The 14,503-nt window shown below is 45.5% G+C and overlaps 1 protein-coding gene across 1 annotated transcript in view; it reads right to left on the bottom strand.

Moving 5' to 3' along the window:
- ANAPC15 (anaphase promoting complex subunit 15) overlaps positions 1 to 14,503 on the bottom strand; it is a 75,624-nt gene that overhangs the window by 21,648 nt on the left and 39,473 nt on the right. The gene's annotated exons all lie outside the window — the stretch shown is intronic.

The following is a 14,503-nucleotide window of genomic DNA, read 5'->3' as shown; positions in this document are numbered from 1 at the left end:
CTACTGAAGAGCTCACTGAAGACAGACTTTCCGTACCAGTTGTTGCACTTTATTTTCTGAAGAGGCGCCAGGAGTGAGTTCCAGAATTTTGCCCCAAAAACAGGATCACACCCTTGAGTGTTCATTTTTGATCTGTGGCACCATTAAGTAACATGCACCATCAAAGTGTGACCTCTAGGCTGGCCATACTTCATTAGTGCCAGCTTCAGATGCCGAGGACCTATATCCTGAAACTATTTATCTGGGATACTTTATTTATATATTATAACAAAAAGTGTACTTGGGAGTGATTTACTACCAACAGTCACACTGTATGAAGCAGTACAGACTTGGGCAACATCTTAGTATGCAAAAGCACAGTTACTAACATCTGTATGTGACCAAAGGGTGAGAGCTGCACATTCAGGAATGCTATAAACCAAGTCCAATGAAGGAGGTGGCAGATGTGAGGTGCTGGAAGGCAGTGTTCTTCAGGCCAGGAGAAGACAATCTCAAACAGTCAAACTTTGTGACCCAAATGTGTGTAGGTAGGCATTAATTTCCTGTAAAACGTAATCACAATTAGAGAAAATATAACTTCTCACATACTGCAGATATTCTTAAAGACACAGCGAATTCCCTTTTCAAAATCTACTTCAAACGACTTTTTTTGATCCATTATGTATGTTCTGAAAAATTAAGCGAAAAAAGTAGAGATCTCAAGTAGCCTTAGAGCAGTGTGACATAACGATGACTATTTACATACAGTAAAGCACATAACAGATATTTCATCCTTGGACCGTACACAATGGTCTACTGCTCTCACAGATGAACATCAATACATGCTATTCCCTGTAGGAAAGTACCTTCAAAAAGAACCTTCCAGGTCCACCCACATTCATGGACTCTTCAAACTGGCAATCTAGGAAAGAGCTCACCAACTGTCACCAAAAGGCTCCCAGGGGACACTCTGCACCATCTAATCTTCATCAGAACCACTCCACCTAAAACCATGGACCAGATTGAAGACAGAGAAAGGGAATATCCTCAGGCTAACTGCAATCTGGTTCTTGACAATCTGACTTGCAGTGTGCAACGAACTTTGAAAGATCCACAATGTCACCCACATGGAGAATAGAAGAGGGGTAACACAGTAGTTATCATGTCTAGATATCATGGATTCCTATTACAGCTCCTTTGGACACCTGCCAACCAAAGGTCACTTACTACAAACACCTTCATATTGACAATATACACCACATATCGGGCTACAACCCCTGGTTTCTGGACAACATCGTCACCTTTGCACAACCCATCAATCTCTGCCAAAGAGGGTTCTCCTGTTGGGATAGTTCAACCTATGGGTGGACAAACAAGATACTAAGCACAATGCATGTTCTAGACTACCAGAAAACACGGAGCTTAACTTAATTATTTATTCTATGCATAGGGCAGGAAATATCACAGACTTAATCTTTGCTGACAATGTGGCAGGATTGCAACTAGAGTTTAAACACTGGATTTGGAAAGTCATTCCCTCTCGTCTGCCGTTATGCGCGGAGTACCTGTCTGTACTTCAAATAACTTAGATAAATAAAAGTTGCTTTAGGTCCATACATGAAGCATATTCGGCCCTGCAGGTCTCACTTCTGATGGCCATCAATACCCAATCACTACTCTTCAATCTGTACTTCATTATATCTAAAGCATTAAATACTCTACCCTGCAGCTGAGTCATCAAAGGCCTGATAAAAAAGTACTCAAATAATTGATCAATCTAAAACTACTCAGCGTAAAAATGATCAGTTAAAACGTAGCACTGGTAGAAAAGACTAAGCCTTTGGGATGATCTGCATAATTACCAGGCAGGGCTACCACCAAGCAGTACACAAGAAAAATGAACCCCACTTCACATTCCAAATCAGTGAGGCTTGCATTCAAAAGGGGAACTTTCAATGTATTTCAATTTTTTTTAAAACATTGACAAACATCAAGTAAGAAATTACAGCGCCCAGACTGCATAGCTCCCAGTACAAATCAACAAACAGGCGATGACCCCATCACGCCTGTTCAGTCATCAGGAGTACCCAGTCACAAAGTACAGACTTGCATCACACAGTCAGTTCAGGCAGATGAGCGACCCAAGGGGAGGCACTTCACTCCAAGACATTGCCAGAGGCATGTCAAGGTCATTCGCTAACAATCTATCCACCATCTTATGGCAATTTTGCTTGTCTTCAGAAGACCCATCATCAGCTTGTACCATTTTAAGCCGTATTTTTTCAGCAAACAGCCATTCCTGAGCATCCCTATACTACATCTTTATCGAGGGCACTCCAGACTGGTTCAATGGATCATTATTCTATGCTTCGCTAACAGCAATACCAGTGACTTCAACTGATATTAGAATTTAGCTTTTTTCCCTGGGTGCAAGCCCAGTATACACTGCCTCAGGGAGTAATCAACCTTCAGTGATGGTATTGCAGACAAGGTCCCTGTCACCAGTTGTAGGAAAGTAGGATCTGCTTTAATGGTCAGCCAGACGTTTTGCTGGTGTCATTAGGTTTTTCTGACTAGCCTGACTGGGATTCTGCTAATCAAGACCACAGTCTATGTGCTTCTTCCCAAAATTGGACATGGTGAGTACTTCGGTACACTCCAGATTGGCTACTGGGGTACCCATGTGAGTCCCTAGTATATGGTACCAAGGTAACCAGGGAATAGGTACTCCAGGGGTCTCCCATGTGCTGAAGCCACCCATGAGAGACCACTCAAATTGTGACTCCAGGCTTGCCATTGCAGACTGTGTAAGCTGGTGCTAGCACCACTTACAAAAGATTATAGGTTCCCCTACATCTGAGGTCACTACACTTAAAACCTATAAGTCACCCCCAAGGCAGGGCTTTCAATCCAGAAGGCAGGGTGATGGTTCCTAACTGTGAGGGTGCCCCTGCATGAGCGGGGCACCCCTACAACCTTCGGAGTCCATTTTCCTGGGTTGTAAGTGCCTCAGCCATCATGACATCTAGAGTGGCCATACGTCAGCACATGATGACCCACTCTCAACAGGATGTAATGAACCCTGCATTGTTATGTATTAAACATGTTGGAATCATAGCCCCACATCGTAAACCTTCAGTGCTCCCGGTACCAGTCTTCCAGAACCGGTAAGTAAAGGCTACTGCAAACCAGAGCCATGTTTCTGCCCTCCCGCTGATGAACCAAGCTTGAGCAGGTGTGGGGGGGGGGGGGGGGGGGGGGGGGGGGGGGCAGTACAATAGATATCCTGTCACAGGATCACCTTCCAGACAGGGTTTATTGTATTGGGGCAGGGTGGGGCGCTGGCCAGCACCACTGAGACGAAGACTGCTTGAAGGGCACACTTGGATCCCTCCTTGCATACTCCAGTTCAGGGAGCCGCTGGCTCCCATTCTGGCGCGAAACTGGACAAAGGGCATGAGTATCCTCCCCACTTTCCAGGCCCTCCTCTGGGAGGGACCCCTGAATCGTCCCAACCTTTCCTAAGGGTACTTAAGGGCTTACCTGTGGGTGGGTCCCTAGATTAGCCGTGGGACAAGATTCAAATCATACACCACTTCAACCATCTGGACATTCTGGACTTTGCTTTGGGAACCAAGACTGCAAAGGGGAAGATTCCTGCTGCTCCTGGTCTCGTCGTCCTGCTTTTCTTCTGCAACGTCTGTGCCCGTACTCCATACAGGTTCTTCACCAGGCCTGTGGACACCCAAGACACCTAAAGGAATCGCCTTTGGAGTGAAGAAGTCACTCCCCTGCATCTGCAGGCACCGCAACACAGCTGACTGGTCTGTGATGAACTCAGGTGGTGGATCTGCAACTCCCTCGAGGCCTGCACGGTCTTCATACCGAGTTTGAGGCCAGTATCCCCAGTCGGAACTGCTGGAACAGAACCCCTGTGCACTGCGTCGGCTTGCCGTTGCCAAGTCTTGTTGACTCTCTCCTCCAGGGATCTTCAGGCTCCAAGAAGCTCCAACCTCAAGCAACTCCTGCAGCCAAGATCTTCGCCCTCACCACGGGCCTTCTTCATTGGTGAGCTGCTCAAGGTCCTCTAGCGACTCCTGTGCATCTGGCCCATGGGTCCTCTTGAGGGTCTGCTTTGGCTCCAGTGGGCTCCCCTGCTTGCTCGGACGGCCTTCGACTTACCTGCTTGTGGTGAGTCATCTGGACCTTGCTGGTCCAGACACTAAAAAAACTTTTTCATCGACTACATTGCTTCCGCTGCCAAGGCTTGATGGTGCCCCCTATCGGCCACTGACCTCCTGGCTCTTGACATCAGACGTGGGACAACTAGTGAACGGCTCCTGGTCTTCTACAGTGTTGCCTGGATCGCACCGTCAACCTCTCCTGCATCTCCGACATTGATGGGCATTCGTCTTCCGTGCCTCCTGGTCACTCCCGAGTGGCTTAGACTCTGTCCCCTCTGCTTGCAGGTTCTTCTCACCTTGAATCCACCTTCGGGTTCCACCGGGCTCCTTAGTCTTATTCTCCAGCAGCATCTTTCCTAAGTTCCACCATTGTGGTCTACGGCAGTTTCTGACGTCACTTGACACCCATGCATCGGTTCCCTGGTGTAGGTATCCTGGTTCCTGGGGTATCCACGGGTGGGTTGACCCTCCATCTTCCACGGGTGTCTTCAGGGTCCGCTGGGAAGGGTTCTTTTCTTTAAACACTGCAACTTACCCGTTGATTAACATTGAGCACACGGTCGTGTTCCCACTCTGCACACAACCTCCATGGGGTTCCTAGATGCTCACCTTGGGTGGTTCTTTGGGACACCGGCTCTTCTACGTCTTGTGGGTCCACTTTTGTCTTGAGTCGTGGTGCGCATTCCACTATTTTAGTATATGGCTTGGTCTCCCCCTGGAGACCATTGTGTATTTGGGCTACTTACATGCTCTTTTTCTTAAGTATTTTGTTTGTAACTCCGGGTAGAGGACATAATACAATGCGTTAGTGAGTGTATGTAATAAAATACCTATTTTTATAACTACCCTGTATGGTTCTTTTTCACTTAACCTATACCATAAGATTAAGTACTGGTAAAACACGCTGCTTTACACTCCTCTTGGACTAAGCCTGAAGGCTGCTCTCCACCGCTACCACTTAGAGAGCTTTCTAAGGTTGTCTAAGACCACTAAAATCACCATAAGGGTTGTCTGGATAAGTGCAGGGTGCTATACTTACATAAGTGAGCACCATATATTAAGCCAGCCTCTCAAACCAGTTTCCAATAGTCATTAACAACTGGAATATGACCATAACATGTGAAGGAGTTCAGCCACAGGCTATCAACATCTAAGACTTGCCCTAATCTGGGTCCGGTAAATGTTAAATGATACTAAAAGAAATAACAGACTCACTTAAGAACTTTCTTCCATCTTAACACTATGAAACTGCTCAACTTCTTCGAATCACAGATTTTAGAAACTGTTGACCAATAGGGTAGCCACTGGTTACATTACCTCCTCCGTCTACGATTTTACCATCATATGTCTTGCTACCCGAGTTCCTAACTGTGAGGAACTGGGGTGTAGTATATGTTGCGAGACCTCACAGTGTAATGTACTTCCAAACCTTTAGAATCAGTCAGACTTTGTTTGTCAAACCTTAGCTCAACCCTTGGTAGCTGTGGCTTTGAGCAGTCAGCTTCAAAGGAACAAGTGAAAAGCATTTAAACAGCACCAAAACAATTGAAGAAAGAAACACAACCCTTAAGAACTCGATCGCTGGGACCCCAAGGAACCACCCAAAGGAGTGACACAGGGAACCCAGGGAGGATGGGTGCAGTGTGGGAACACAGACACCAGCTCCGTACAACTCTATGGGAAAGTCGCGGTTGGAAATTTACAGTTTAAGGGCACTTCGGAGAGGACTTCAAGCAAACGCTTTGGAAAATAGAAGGTTCTAAGGCCAGCACCCTTGTGAGTACCGAGGTACCCGTGTTACCTATCCCAGAGGAGCCGGGTGCACAGGGGTCAAGTGGTGTCAGAAACCCTCGTCGTTTTCAATGGCGTGATGCGAAGAAATGCTGCTGCTGGGAAGATGAAGTGTCCGGTGGAATCCAAGCCTGGATCCGAGGTGAGAAGAACCTGAAAGCAGAGGGGACAGAGCCTGGGTCACTTCAGGGTGACCAGGGGCTTGATAGACGAATGCCCACCGATGTCGGGTGCTTCAGGTGTGAAGATAGGATGCTTGACTCTGCAGCCACGGGGACCAGGAGACATCGACGATGACCAAAGTCTGGAGGTGAGCTGTCCCATGAAGGATGTCGAGTGCTGGGGGGGGTCAGTGTCTGGATTGAACACCAACAAGCCTTAGCAAGAGCAACCCACGCAGGCAGAGGAAACAAGTCACGGTGAGGACCCGCAAGGTCCTGGGGACTCTCCAAGCAATGGAGAGTCAGGGCATGTCTGGAGCAACCAGGGAAGCCCAAGGAAAGTCAAAGTCAGTCTAAGTCGAAAACAGTGATACATCAGCAAAAAGTGGGGGTAACCATAAGAAGCAGATCCTACTCTCCTACAGTCCTCACCAAGGCTCCCGTTCGGTCTGTGCAGACGCGTTGAGGGGCCCCTCCTTGAGGATCTCAGTCTCCGAGTCGTGTGGCAGCCGACATCTTAGGTGTGTTCAGCATGTTGCAGCGCCGGAACTCCCCCCACACTGTCAGGGACTACCACTGCGAGAGCCAATTGTGCCCTGGGTTAAGGCCCAGATATATCCCCAGCTCTGTGCTTAGTGTAGGGGTCTGACGAACCCTCCCACATCAGATAAGGGCAGCGGAGATCCACGTGTGTGCTGGTACATGGGCACCATCTTGGAAATGCCCTCAGAGCTAGTAGTTTTAAAATGCTCTGCCAGTCTACAATGGTGAGTTGGGAGACATGTTTTCCTTTGTCGTACTCCGGGTGGCACAGAAAGTGCTGCAGGCTGTGAGGGATACTGACTTACAGATCTTGACTACTTTTAGTACCATATACTAAGGACTGCTAAGTAAATTAAGTTATGCCAATGCCGTATAACCAATTTAACATTACACTTTTAATGGTCTTGAGGAAATATGAATTTTGTGATCAGTTATGTCCCCTAACGTAGACCCCAACGGCTCCATGTGCATGCTATAAGTACATGTATGTTCCCTCCAGTTCCAGTTTTGAAGACGCAAATACATGTGCGTCCACCGTCAACATGTCCTCTTTCAGATCCGCCATGAATGGGTCAGATATTCCATTCCTAAGTATGAAAGGCCACCGACTATGTGGTTCACTTTCCACATTTTACAGATTCAGGCGAGTAGGCCCTGAATTCTGTCATCAAGCCTTTTCCTGCCTTCTGCCTCTGAAAGCTCCAGTCCGAGCCTGCATCTGTATCCATGAACTTTGTCCTACTCCCTGCGCGGCTAACGGTGCCTGATCCAGCCTGTTGCCTGCCAAAAACTGTATTTCACCTTCAAGATTATCTGCTCCGCTCCTCATCCGATGCATTCCTGTCTAGTAGTTTAGGTAAACATTCCTCCAGCTACCGTGCTAAGGGCCAGGCCTCGCTGTCCTCATGCAAGTAATTCATAGCCCCTGTTACCATGGAAGATTCCTGCCCCCTCGCATCTCATGTAGACACTTAGACGCTTGTACACGCACTAACAGTCAGTATAGAATAGATTCTATCCTAGAGACCTTTCCTTTTGGATAACACAGTTCTTTAAACATAGGATATTAGATATGATTTGGGATTAGGTTGACATGACCCCCCAGACTTCTGTCTCCACATGTAAAGCTAAATGTCAAGTCCCCTTCACCCTCTAGTTGCACGTCAATCACACGTCATGCGGCTGCGCGCGCATCTCTGCCAAATATTTCTGCTGACATTGCAGGATTCTCTTATGGATCCACCCACTTGTGACATCATGTATAAATGACGTTTTCTAAGTTACGCCTATATGTCCGCCTTTTTAGTTACGTATGCATATTTTATCTGTATTATCAGCTGTTACGCCTCTTGCATCTGTCTTAATGTAATGTTTTCCATATAAATACCATTACCTGTCAATAATGTATTGCCTTCCTTCCTGAACTTTCGTGGTGATGGAATTTGAAGCCTGCAATTCGAATTGTATTTCCTTTGTAGAGGAATAAAGCCTTTTTAAAACCTCTAATACCACGGATTCTGCCTCTTATATTTACTGAGTTATTCTTACTAGACTTTACCGCATAAAAATAGTACCGGTAATGAAATATTTACCACATAAATTGGCGCCCGAACAGGGACACTTTCTCATCTCACGCGCCGGAGGTGCGTTGCAGGCCCGGTCTCCTGCCACAGCTGAACGGACAAAAACGCGTACCTGCAGGATTTCCTGTATCTCCCTCCGGCCAAGCGGGGGCGACTGAGGCTGCGATCAACACCCAGACGAGGCGGTGAGAAGTGCGAAGTATCCCGACCAGAGCCTAGCTGAGAGAGCAAGATCCGAGGTATACAGAGGCCCACCAGGTTCCGAAGTTCCGAGTCCAGTCGAGTCGAGTCCAGTCCGGTCCAGTTTCAGTTCAGTTCCGAGGCCTTCCGTTCCGAGCTACCCGGTGAGTACCATTGCCGGGGAGGCATTTAACGTGCACATAGTCTGTGCCGGTCAAGACGGGTTTGGGTACACAAATCCGGTCTGCACTGTTTTAGCAGTGTATCCGTACTGTTTAGCAGTATATCTAGTATGTCTTGCATATAAATAAGTATTATCTAGTGTCAGTATTATGTCAGTAACTAGTTTTCTATTAATTATCATCGTTCGTTAAACTGTTAAAATGTTAAATGTTTTAATACGTTCTATACATATTGTGGTGTGAATGACTGTTCATCATTGTGTCTTTTGTATTAAGTGTGTCCAAGATTAAGTAACCAAGATCTAGAAATGCCGCTCTTTTCGAAATTAAGACAGATCAAAACTAGAAAAGGGGTACTCGAAGAAGCTGTTCCCATCCCACCTAGGGACACTCCAGGATACTTTATGTATCATAAGCATGGCCTAGATGCCGTATTATTTCTTGATTTATGGGTGGACTACACCAAGGATTTACCAGAGAGTCAGAGATGGCCCGCAGCGGGGACCTGGGATGCAGATTGCATCATGAGAGTAGAAGAAGAATTATGGAAAAAGAAAGCCAGACAGTCACAGAAAGATGCCATTGAATTATGGCGTAAAGAATCATATAGACGTACAGAAAAAGCGCTCAGACAGGAAGAGAAAGGTAGAGAGAATTCAAATAAAACCCGAGAAAATCTATTAATTGAGGAAGGTACCCGAGTAAAATCAGAACAAGTAGATAGACAAAGAAACACTCTTATGAATGGTATGTATCCTCTTCTGGCCGAAGGGTTACCTAAGGCTACCCCGGAAATACCAAAAGACTTGACTCCTCCATTACTCCCGATAAAAGCACATCCCAAAACACATCCCAAAACAGCAAAGGACGTTTTCCTTTCCTCCTATTTAGATGACGTAGCTCCCGAGTATGCTAATGCCATACCACACACACCGCTGGCCGATGGTGTTCAACACCAAGAGCATCCGTCTGTATCCCCGCAACAACAAACTCTTACACAGGTTCCAACAGGTCCGTCCGTTTCTACTGTTTTTCCCGCATCTACAATTTCTATCTTACGTCCAACGAATCCTTTCTTGCCCAGCACCTCAGATGGTGCTACAGGAGGTACGACAGACATGTTTGCCACACCGCCGCGAAATAAACAGACCCTTAGAGATTTAGCACTCCAACGTACACCCCAACTAGCGACATCCGACATGTTTAAAGAACAGCTTGTGGATTGTAGATACGATCCAGTGCCAGGTAAACAGGATAGATTGCTAATATCACTACGTATACGACGAGCTACATTGTATTTAATGACGATACCAGGAATGGTTGAACACCTAGACAATATATATCGCTTTGTCCAAACAGGGCGATGTCCAGACAGTATTAACGAAGCTATGGAATACCAGAAAGTGGATGTACAAAGACAACTACTACGCTTTTTCATAAATTGCGTGATTAGGAACCAAGACAGGCCTGGGGCAGATCATGATACCATGCAAAAACTTGCCAAATGGGGTCAGAACATATCAGAAGAGAAACATGATAAACAGGCGTGTATAATCGCCATGTATCGAAAGATCCGCAAGGAAGTAGAACGAATACATAAAGAAAGACGAGAAGCAGACAGAATTGAATCAGAGGAAGAGGAGGAGCAAGAATCAGAACAATTAGAAACGATAGCTTATGTAGGTAGAGGAAGACCCCATAATAATACTAGAGGTTTTAATGATCCGATACGTCCGATACGTCCAGAATGTAATAGACATTTTCCAAACCCTATGTTAAATACAAGATCCCCTGAACACCTATTTCAAGCCGCTGATAAATTACTCCGAGATCGAAGGGGGTACCACATGCTCGATTCCATGGACGAACAAGAATTAGCCAGGTCAGCAGTACAATGGGCTGATAGTCCCAGCGAATACAATGATGATGCACTAGCACACACGTTTCTGAATCTTGCCCCATACGAACAGCGTTTAGCTAGTATATACATGATTCAACACCTCCTTATATTATATAAAAACCAACACTCCGATCCAGGACCCTTACCTGACATATTGACAGAACTACTCACGAATAAATGGAGAGGGTCAGGTACTGATGTGATTAAAGAAATTCTAGAATTTCGAAACCAATATGTAACTTTCGTATGCCCAGAACACGTTCCAGTTCCCATTATGGGAAGAAAAATGTATCACATAGATAGACAGAATCCGTTACGCGAAGTACACCCAATCAGAGGTGAAGGTAATAACTTTACACGCGTGTTTGTGTACACGCCTATAACTAAAATTGAATTATAAGAAATGAAGTAGTACCCAGCCATGACAAGGATCCAGCAGGTTTCCACCGTGAGATAAAAGACATGTTGCTCATGGGAGAGTATACCTACCCCGACATTATGAAAATATTAAAAGTCCTATTACCCGCCGGTGTTTACGAGAAACTCAAAGAAAAGGAATGGGAGGTGGGAGACCAAAAGATAGATTGGACAGCATTAGAAAACGAAGAAAGGGCCAGAGCTGCAGGAGCAGGGCTTGGGGAAAAGACTACAGCACTACCAGGATTACTAGTGCAGGTACTGCCACGTTTATTAACTACGAAAAAGGAAGACTGGGGTGCAATCTCAGCCTGTAAACAAAAGCAAGATGAAGACACTAGTGATTTCTATTCCCGATTTGAAAAATGTTTTGGTATTAATAGTGGCATAAAAGCAAGTAGCGAGTCATATCCACATCTGTTTGTGACAAAATTAGTTGAAAATTCCCTACCACAAGTCAAGAATAGAGTATTGAAATTCGAAAGTACCTGGCAAGGTAATACCCCGTCACAGATGTTACAGATGTTACAATATCACCACAATAGAATTAGAGAAGAACAAGAACATGAACAAAGACGTATGAAAGATACGAAAATGAAAATGCTTGTTGCCCAGTCAGTTCCAGCTGATAGTCATCAAAAGGGTGATTCCGCAGGTCCAACGAAAGGGACATGCAACTATTGTAAACAACAAGGTCATTATATACACGATTGTCCAGTCCTGAAACATAATATTGCCACAGGTAGAACCCAGGAAAGACCACGTCCACCTAGACAGGATCAGAATCAACAACAAATCCCTCAGCATGCACAACCTAGGTCAGCTCCGCAACAACTAGCTCCGCAACAGGCAGCTCCACAACAGACCGTAGCACCACCACAAGCGCAGCCTATTGCTGCAACACAAGCAACGACACAACAGATGTATCAGTATGCACAAGCAGATTATCCCGATTATCAGCGATACACATGAAATAGCCTAGAGAGGGAAGTTGGCTTACCCCTTATCGAGGTTCCTGTAGATCAAGAGGGACCTTATGTACATAGCGAACTATTGGGGGAAGACAGAAAGTTTTTACTTGATACAGGGGCAAGCAGAACAACTATACGACGCAGTGAAGTTCCAGGGGCACCACTCTCAGGCTCACAGAATATTTCCCTTGGATTCTCAGGAAAACCTATAATCAATGACGTAACACAACCTCTTCCACTTACGGTTGGCCCATTGACACGTACTACAGATCTATTACTTACTAAATCATGTCCAGAAAACTTGTTAGGTATAAAAACATTGAAAGCTCTAGGAGCCATAATATGTTGTTCTCCGGAAGGAGTACGACTATTTTTACGTGACTTTAAAGGTCACTACGTATCCAGAGACATGGATCACCGGCTGCAGAATTTACCTACCCATTTATGGGCACAAGGCCCCACTGATGTTGGCTGCATGAACATTACACCATATCGTGTCACACTAAAAACAGGAGTAGTACTACCACGAATGCGACAATACAAGTTACCACCAGATGCTGTTGTGGCTTTACTGCAAATCATTGACGAGCTCATTGCACAAGGAGTGGTTGTCGAAACCGACTCCAATGTATGTAATTCCCCGATAATTCCGATTCTTAAAAGAACGGATCCAAAAGCACCACCAGTATATCGATTAGTTATTGATCTGCGCGAACTAAATAAATGTATTGTACCACAATACCCTGTGGTCCCAGATATCTCTTCATTACTAACAGCTATTGACTCAGAAGCAACGTTCTTCACTGTAATTGATCTCAAGAATGCTTTCTTTAGCGTCCCAATAGATCCGGAAAGTCAATATCTGTTCGGATTCAGTTTAAATGGACGAAGTTTTAAATTCACACGCGCACCTCAAGGATTTACAGAAAGCCCCAGCATCTATAGCCAAGCACTGAAAAGAGAACTTGACAGTATCCACATGCCAGTTAACACCGCCTTGCTTCAATATGTCGATGATCTGCTGATCACCGCCCGAAGCGAACCTGAATGTGAAAAAGCGTCACTGACGGTTTTAAAATTTCTGGCCGACAAGGGGCACAAGGTGTCCCCTTCTAAGCTGCAATTCTGTGCCCAGCGAGTTGTTTACCTTGGGCACTCGCTGTCCAAAGAGGGAAGACAGCTTACACCTGATCGCATCCAGTTAATCGCTAACATGCCACCACCCAAGACACAAAAGGAGGTGCAGGCTTTTATAGGTCTCACTTCATACTGTAGGCAGTGGATCCCTCAATATGCATTTCTAGCAAAACCACTCATCCAGTTGACAACACAGGAGGCAGCCACATCGACTGTCCTCCCTTGGACTCAAGAACATACACATGCCTTTGAAAGCTTAAAGAAAGCTTTATGCCAAGCACCTGTTTTAGCAACACCATGTTACAGTAAGCCTTTTACACTCTGTGTTACAGAACGCGAAGGTACTGCCTTGTCAGTACTCACTCAGGAACAAGCAGGATCACACAAACCATGTGCTTATTTCTCTAGTACATTAGATCCAGTAGCTCAGGCTCTTCCTGCGTGCCTGAAATCAGTGGCAGCAACAGCTTTAGCAATCAGACAAAGCGATGCCATAGTGTTACGACATCAATTGACAGTACAAGTACCACACGCAGTAGAGGTTCTCTTGAACCGCACACAAACACAACACTTGACTATAGCGAGACTCACTGGTTACGAATTGACATTGTTTCAGCCACACATAGAAATCAGACGTTGTAATACGTTAAATCCTGCCACACTGTTGCCAGTAGGCGGAACAGACCCATTGGCACATGATTGTGTCGAAGTCATTACTATCACGACGAAACCCAGACAAGACTTGACAGATATCCCTCTATCAGATCCAGACCTGACATTATATGTAGATGGTTCATGTATGAGAACAAGTACAGGAGAGTTAGTGGCCGCTTATGCAGTCACAACAGACACTGAAGTCATTGAAACAAATTGTATTAACACTTTGTCAGCTCAAGCAGCAGAGCTCATCGCTCTGACACAAGCCTGTATTCAAGTTAAAAATAAGAAAGTCAACATATACACAGATTCACGTTATGCATTCGGAGTCGTCCATGACTTCGGCGTATTGTGGAGAGAGAGGTTATTTAACTTCTCACGGTGCCCACATCCAACACGGACCCCTCATTCAAGCCCTATTAGACGCGATTCATCTACCTACTGCAATATCGATTATGAAATGCAAAGCTCATACAAAAATTACCGATATCATTTCTCAGGGTAATGACCTAGCTGACAGAACAGCTAAACAGACTGCCCAGAATCAGACTCACACAACTGACACGACAAAGACAATAGTTCCGACACCAACACATTGCATGACAGTTAAGGATCCCGCCCTTGATGTAATTGACATACAGACACATGCTACACCAGAAGAAATAAAGAAATGGACTGAATTAGGAGGGATCCAAACGGATCAAGGATGGATGACGAAGGAAAAATCTATATGGTTTCTTCCCGACTCCATGGTTCAAGTCATCATTAACACAATACATAGTCCAGCGCACCTAGGAGAAAAAGCTATGCTAGACAGC

This window comes from Triturus cristatus, chromosome 10, assembly GCF_964204655.1.
Source record: "Triturus cristatus chromosome 10, aTriCri1.1, whole genome shotgun sequence".
Classification (NCBI taxonomy): Eukaryota; Metazoa; Chordata; class Amphibia; order Caudata; family Salamandridae; genus Triturus; species Triturus cristatus.
The sequence above is the reverse complement of the archived record's forward strand: the minus strand, read 5'-3'. Positions and strand labels throughout refer to the sequence as shown.